We start from the raw sequence: 8,014 nt of genomic DNA on the forward strand, positions 1-8,014 counted from the left end.
GGGCCCTACCACTGAGGCTCATATCCCCAGCTCCAGAGGATCTACTCCTAGGGCTCCTAACCCTAGCTCCAGGGATCCTACCCATGGGACCCCTAATGGAAATTCCAGGGGCTCTAACCCTTGGGGCCCTAACCCTACCTCCAGGGGCCCCATCCCTGGTTTCCCTAACCCAACTCCAGGGGCCCTACTCGTGGGGCTTCTTCCCCTAGCTCCAGGGGCCCTACCCGTGGTTCCCCTAACCCTAGCTCCAAGGGCTCTACCCGTGGGACCTTACCCTAGCTCCAGGGGCCGTCCTCGTGGTGCCCCTAACACTAGGTCCAGAGGCCCCACCCCTGGGAACCCTAACCCTAGCTCCAGGGGCCCTAAATGTGGGAATCATAATCCTAGTTCCAATGGCCCTACCTATGGGACCCCTAACCTTAGCTTCCGGGGCTCTACCCCTTGGGTCCATTACCAAAGATCCAGGGGCCCTACCCCTTGCGCCACTACCCCTATCTACAGGGGCCCTCTCCGTGGGGCCCCTAACCCAAGCTCCAGGGACCCCACCCCTGCATCCCCTAACCCTAGCTCCAAGGGCCCCATACCTGGGGCTCCTAACCCTAATTCCAAGGTCCCTACCCGTGGGCCCCCTAACGCTTCCTCCAGGCACCCTGCCCGTAGGGCCCTTACCTTAGCTAAAGAGGCCCTACCCATGGGGTCCTTAGCCCTAGCTCCATAGACCCCACCCCCCTGGAAACCCAAACACTAGCTCCAGAGGCCCTACCCACACGAACACTAACCCTAGCTCAAGGGCCAAGTCCCTGGGGCCCCAAATCCTAACTCCAAGGGCCTTAGCCATGCGCCCGCTAACGCTAGCTACAGGGGCTCTACGCATGGAACCACTAACCCAATTTCCAGGGGCCCTACCCATGGGGTCCCTGTCCCTAGCTCCAGTGTCCCAACCGGTGGGACCCCTAACCCTAGGTCCATGGGCTCTACCCCTGGGGCCCCTAACCGTAGCTCCAGGCACCCCACCACTAAGACCCCTATCCCTAGGTCCAGGGCCCACCCCTAGGACCCCTAACCCTAGCACCATGAGCCCCAGCCCTGGGGCCCCTAACCCAAACTCTAGGGTCCCTTCCTGTGGGGCCCCTAACCCTAGCTCCAGAGGACCTACCCATGCGACCACTAACCCTAGCTATAGGGGCCTTACCCCTGTGTCCCCTAACCCTAGCTCCAGATGCCATATGCGTGGGTCCCTAACCCTAGCTCCAGGGGTCTGACCCCCAGTACCCCTAACCCAAGCTCCAAGGACCCCATCCCTATGGCTTCTAACCCTAGCTCCACGGGCCCAACCCATGGGGATCTAACCCGAGCTACAGAGTCCTTACCCGTGGGACCCCCAAACCTAGCTCCATGGGCCCTACCATTGGGGCCCCTAACCCTAGCTGCAGGGGCCATACCCGTCGGGCCCCTAAACATATCTCTAGGCGCCCCAACCCTGGGACCCTTTACCCTAGCTTCAGGGGCCCCATCCCTGGGGCCCTTAACCCTAGTTCCAGGGGCCCTACCCATGGGGCTCCTATCCCTAGCTTCAGGGACCCCACCCGTTGGGCCCTTAACCCTAGCTCCAAAGGCCTTACTTTTGTGACCCCTATCCCTAGCTCCAGGGGGCATACCCCTTGGGCCCCCAGTCCTAGTTCCAGGAACCGTACTCGTGGGGCCCCTATCCCTAGTGTTAGGCCTGAACAAAGATATTGCAGACAAAACCAGGTATGCCAACCTGACCAAAATCAGACTAACAGAGGTTTTTGGGTAATTCCTGAGTGGAAAACACTGAGAAGCAGCAGCATGTCTCAGAAGCGCTGGGAAAAAGTGAGATAAGCGAGAAGCTGCATTCCTGGCATAGTACCAGATGTGCTGTGTTAGGGCAGCTCCTTCGAAGAACTGATAAGAGCCCTAGTTTCCCAGCCTCCTTGTTTTCACTCCCTGGTTTTGTTCGTTGTTTGTTTTTAACTCCCCTACATTTCTAACTTTAGGTATGTATGTATACTAAAGGTGTCTAGTTTCTAGTTGTTAAAAGAAGGGAGTGGGTTGCTCCAGTGAATAATTTATGACGCGACAGAACTGTCTATATAGGCTTATACTAAGATTTAAAGAGCGGGCTGGTTCTCTCGGGAGACGAGCTGCTCTATATTGATGCGTGCACTTGTCAATAAAGATCTTTTGATCGGACCTTGCTGGTGTTGCCTGTCTCTCTCGCGGTCAGACAACTAACTTTGCCATCTGGGGGTAAGAGTCCCTGACACTAGCTCCAGGGGCTCTATCCCTGGGGCCCCTGACCCTATCTCCAGGGGCCCTACCCGTGGGGACCCTAATCCTAGCTCTATGGGACCTCCCCATGGGGCCCCTAGCCTTAGCTCCATGGGCCCTACCCGTGGGGCACCTAACCCTAGCTCCAGAGGCCCTTCCCTTAGGATCCCTAACCCAAGCTCCAGGGGCCCTATCCGTGAAGCCCCTAACCCTAGCTCCTGAGCTCCTACCTGTGGGAGCTCTAACCTTAGCTCCTGGCTTCGTGCCCATTTGACCCATAATCCTAGCTCCAGGGGACCTACCCGTGGGACCCCTAATCTTAGCTCCAGGGGCCTTACCCCTGGGGTGCCTAACCCTACCTTCAGGGGCCCTACCTGTGGGGCCTCTAACCCTAGTTCCAGGGGCCCCACTCCTGGAACCCCTATCCCTAGCTCCATGGGCCCCATCTCTGGGGCTCCAAACCCTAGCTGCATGGGCCCTACCCCTGGGTCCCCTAACTCTAGCTTCAGGGGCCCTACCAGTGGGACCCCTAACCCTAGTTCCATGGGTCCCACCCCTTGGACCCCTAACCCTTGCTCCAGAGGCCCCATTGCTGGGGATCCAAACCCTTGCTCAAGGTACCCTGCCCATGGGGCCGCTAACCCTAGCTCCAGGGGCCCCACCCCTAGACACCTGAACACTAGCTCCAGGCACCCCACCCCTGGGACCCCCAATCCTTGCTCCTGTGGCCCCGTCCCTGGGGCTCCTAGCCCTAGCTCCAGGGTCCCTACATGTGGGAATCCTAACCCTAGCTCCAACGGCCCTTCCCGTGGGGCCCCTAACCCCAGCTCCAAGGTCCCTTCTCGTGGGACCCTTAACCCTATCTGCAGGCCCTGTACCCCTGGGTCCCCTAACCCTAGCTTCAGAGGCCCTACCCATGGGGCCCTTTACCCTAGGTCAAGGGGCCCTATGCATGGGTCCCCCAAGCCTAGCTCAAGGGGCCCTATCTCTGGGGCCCCTAAACCTAGCTCCAGGGGCCCTGCCCGTTGGACCCCTTTGCCTAGCTCCAGGGTCCCTTGAAACACTTGGGAAAATGTGTTTGACTGTTCAGGCATTGGGAGCTCAGCTAAGAATGCAAATGCTTTTCAAAGACTGCGGGGACTGTGGGATCGCTGGAGTCCTCAGTCTCCCCTCCCTCCCTCCATGAACGTCCATTTGATTCTTTGGCTTTCCGTTACGCTTGTCACGCAGCACTGTGCTGAGTCCCGGCTGTGGACTCTGTCTATCACAGCCTGGAGATTTTTTCAAATGCTTTGTCATTTCGTCTTCTGTAACGGAGCTCTGATAGAACAGATTTGGCTCTCCATACAGCGATCAGATCCAGTACCTCCCAGACGGTCCACGCTGGAGCTCGTTTTGGGTTTGAGACTGCATAGCCACCTGTGCTGATCAGAGCTCCATGCTGGGCAAACAGGAAATGAAATTCAAAATTCGCGGGGCTTTTTCTGTTTACCTGGCCAGTGCATCCGAGTTCAGTTTGCTTTCCAGAGCGGTCACAAGGGTGCACTGTGGGATACCGCCCGGAGGCCAATACTATTGAATTGCGGCCACACTAACCCTAATCCAACATGGCAATACCGATTTCCGCGCTACTCCCCTCGTCGGGGAGGAGTACAGATATCGGTATTAAGAACCCTTTATATCGATATAAAGGGCTTCATTGTGTGGACGGGTGCAGGGTTAATTCGTTTTAATGCTGCTAAATTCGATTTAAATGCTTAGTGTAGACGAGGCCTAAGAAAGCTACTGTTTGACCTACAAACAACGACAAAGTAAAACCTGCAAGAGCAGCCTTTCAGTTCAGAGGCCTGATAATAAGATGTTACTAATAACTGATGAAAGAGTTACAAAGGACTCAAAACCATACTCAGAACAAACCAAATGGGAACACAGACAACACCATTTTTCTTCGCTGCTCTTCAACCACGATATTCTCCCTATAGGGAGGTCCATCGCTCCTGGGGGTTCAGTGCCACAGTAACAGGGTGATGTGTGCAAGGGATGGAGGAAGCTGCTATTCCATCTCCCTAGTCCAAAAATCAGTTTAATAGCTAGTCCTGAGATAGAGGAAGTATCAGTTATTAAACTCATAAGAACTAGTTTAACATTGTGATTCCAGCCAATGTTAAAATGATCTAACATTCAGGTTAATAGAAACATTTCTAGTCCTCTGCATAGAACGCTCAAATGATGCAAAAATAGCAAGTTTGCTTTAAAAAGTCATAAAAGGGGTGTCATCCAGAATCTGACACTTGGTGAAACGTAAGTCTAGAACACACAACCAGTTTGGGGATTGTGCTCTGCTTCTTAACAATCTGCCCTGAGGTTGCCACTCACAGTCACAAGCTACTCCAGATGGCTGGGGCTCTCTCATGGATCAGTAACTGGTTAGCAGCTTGGAAAGAAAGAGTAGGACTAAATAGTCGTTTTTGCAGTGGAAAGGGGTAAATAAAAGGCTTCCAAAGTATGAGACGAGGCTACAGACATTAGGGCTGGTCAGTTTAGACAAGACCGTAGAGCACCAGTTCTCAACCAGGTGTCTGCTAAAAGAAACCAGGCTTGACCCACATCCCCAAGCCACCAAGCCTACCTGCCTGCATTGAAGGGGGAGAGAAAGGGCACAACAAAAAATGGCAGCATCAATGCAGAAGAGAGAACTCTTCCCCTGCCATTATCAGTAAGGGTTGCCTCACAGCCACTGACTCCCTGAACAGAAATAGCAAAAGTCCCACCACAATTCTACTTCCTTTCCACTACAAGAGATAACAGAAGTTAAACTAACTGGTCTGTAGTTTCCTGGGTTGTTTTTATTTCCCTTTTTATAGATGGGCACTATATTTGCCCCCTTCCAGTCTTCTGGAATCTCCCCCGTTTCCCATGATTTCCCAAAGATAATAGCTAGAGGCTCAGATACCTCTTCTATTAACTCCTTGAGTATTCTAGGATGCATTTCATCAGGCCCTGGTGACTTGCAGGCATCTTACTTTTCTAAGTGATTTTTTACTTGCTCTTTCCTTATTTTCCCTTCTAAACCTACCCTCTTCCCGTAAGCATTCACTATACTAGACCTTCCTTCAGACTTCTCAGTGAAGACTGAAACAAAGAAGTCATTAAGCATCTCTGCCATTTCCAAGTCTCCCGTTACTGTTTCCCCCTCCTGACTGAGCAGTGGGCCTACCCTGTCCTTAGTCTTCCTCTTGCTTCTAATGTATGACAAATACCAATGTCCTGGCTCTGGATGTTCCTCCACGGTGGCCTCAGGGCTGGAAGAGCTCCCACTCCCTTCTATTACCTGGGGGCTGCAGCAGGGGCACAGAGCTTCTCTGGTCTCACTCCATTACCCCTGCCCCGCTGTGGCCCTGACACCAGAGAAGCTCTGTGCCTCTGCTGCAGCCTCTGCGCCATATCAGGGAGTTGGAGCTCCTCCAGCCCTGGGGCCACCGTGAGGGAGACTTTTCCAGGGGGACCCAATTTGGCCAGGGGCCCCCGGGACCCCGACAGCCTGGATGTAGGGTTATGTGCGACCACAGCCCCTCTATGACCCCAGGAACATCTACAGCCAGGACATTGGTATCTGTACCCCCCGAACCCACAAAGCCCCCCAGGGACCTTTACAGCCAGTATGTTGGTATCTGTGCCCCTCATAAATCTCCTAAGAGCTCCAGGACCCCTCCAGTCTGCATGTAGGTATCTGTGACCCCCATAATTCTCCTAAGACCTCTGGGACCCCTCTAGTTTGCACGTAGGTATCTGTGACCCACAGAAATCCCTGAATGCCCCAGGAACCCCTACAGCCTGGACTTAGGTATCTGTGACTCCAACGAAACTCTTAAACCACTCAAGACACCTCCAGCTATGACGTAGGTATCTGTTCCCCCCTCAACCCCCAATCTCCTCGGGACCCCTAGACCCTGGACGTAGGTATCTGTGTCAGCCCCGATCCCTTAAGCACTCCCATTACCCCTTCAGCCTGGACGTAACTACCTGTGACCCCCACGAACCCCCTAAGCCCCCAGGGATCCCTACAGCCTGGGTACAGGTGTCTGAGCACCACACGAACCCCCTAAGCTCCTCGGGACACATCCAGCCTGGATGTATCTGAGCCCCCAGTGAACTGCCTAATCTCCTCGGGACACCGACAGCATGTACCTAGGTATCTGTGCCCCCCACAAACCATCTATACCCCCCAGGACCCCTCCAACCTAGATGTAGGTATCTGTACCCCCACAGCCCCCCTGGGACTCCTACAGCCTGGAGGTTCGTATCTGTGCCCCCCATGAAACCCCAACCCCCCTGCCGCCTCCAGCCTGGACATAAGTATCTTTGCACCCCATGAACCCATAAGCACCTGTAGGGACGCCTACAGCATGGACTTAGGTATCTGGGGGCCCCCAAAACCCCCTAAGCCCACCAGGGACCACTACAGCCTAGAGATAATTATCTGTGCCCCCTGAACCCCATAAGCCCCCCCTGGATCCCTCCAGCCTGGATTTAGGTATCTGTGTCCCCTACGAACCCGCTAAGCTCCCCAGTGACCCTCCAGACTGGACGGAGGTATCTGTTCCCCCCCACAATCCCTAAGTGCCGAGACACCCCTCCAGCCTGGAGGTAGATATCTTTGCCCAACACAAACTGCCTAAGCCCCCCTCCATCGGGAACCCTCCAGCCTGGATCTAGGTATCTGTGCCCCTCCAACACACTTATTCCCCCTGGAAGACCTATTGCCTGTACTTAGGTATCTCTACCCCCCGCAAACCCCCTAAGCCTCCCAGGGACCCCTACAGCCTAGACGTAGGTATCTCTGCCACCCAGAAAACCCCTAATCCACCCAGGGAGCCCAACAGCATAGACCTAGGTATCTGTGCCCCCCAGGAACTCCCTACACCCCCAAGGAACCACTCCAACCTGGACATAGATATCTGTGCCTCTCAAAAAACCCTGAGCCCCCCAGGGACCCCTAGATCCTGGAGATAGGTATCTCTGCTGTCCACAAAAACCCCTAATCCTTTAAGGAACCTCTCCAGCCTGGATGTACATATCTGTGCCCCCCACAACCCCCCTAAGCACCCCGGGACCCCTCCAGCCTAGATGTAGGTATCTGTGAACCCCCAAAGCCCTAAGCCCCCCCAGAATGCCTATGTCCTGGACGTAGGTATCTGTGTCTCCTACAGTACCACTAAACCCCCCCCAGGGACCCCTCCAGGACATACATAGGTATCTGTGCCCCTCACCAAGTCCTTATACCCTCAGGGATCACTGTGCTCACCACAACCCCCTAAGAGTCCAGGGACCCCTTCAGCCTGGACGTAGATATTGCTGTCCTCCGGGAAGCCTTTAATCCCCACCAGGACCTCTACAGCCTGGACGCAAGTACCTATGCCCCTCACAACCCCGCTAACTCTCCCAGGGTGCCGCCCATACTGGATGTAGATACCTGTGACCCTACGAACCCCCGTAAGCCCTCGAGGGATCTCTAAAGCCTCCACATAGGTGCGATGCTCTGTGCATTACCCTGTGTGGCCACATGGTGTCACTGTTGCTCCATGCAGGAAATGCTCTGTGCATTACCCTGTGTGGCCACAAGGTGTCCCTGTTGCTCCATGCGGGGAAATGCTCTGTGCATTACCCGCGTGACCACATGATGTCATTGTTGCTCCATGCAGGAAATGCTCTGTGTATTACC

At 54.7% G+C, this 8,014-nt stretch overlaps 1 non-coding gene across 1 annotated transcript; it reads right to left on the bottom strand.

Moving 5' to 3' along the window:
* Positions 1-4,273: 4,273 nt before the first annotated feature.
* On the bottom strand, positions 4,274-4,466 carry LOC127053002 (U2 spliceosomal RNA). The gene has a single exon (XR_007774928.1). It is a non-coding gene; the product is annotated as a U2 spliceosomal RNA (small nuclear RNA).
* Between the last annotated feature and the right edge of the window lie 3,548 nt (positions 4,467-8,014).

The sequence above is a fragment of the Gopherus flavomarginatus genome, chromosome 5 (genome assembly GCF_025201925.1).
Source record: "Gopherus flavomarginatus isolate rGopFla2 chromosome 5, rGopFla2.mat.asm, whole genome shotgun sequence".
NCBI lineage: Eukaryota > Metazoa > Chordata > Testudines > Testudinidae > Gopherus > Gopherus flavomarginatus.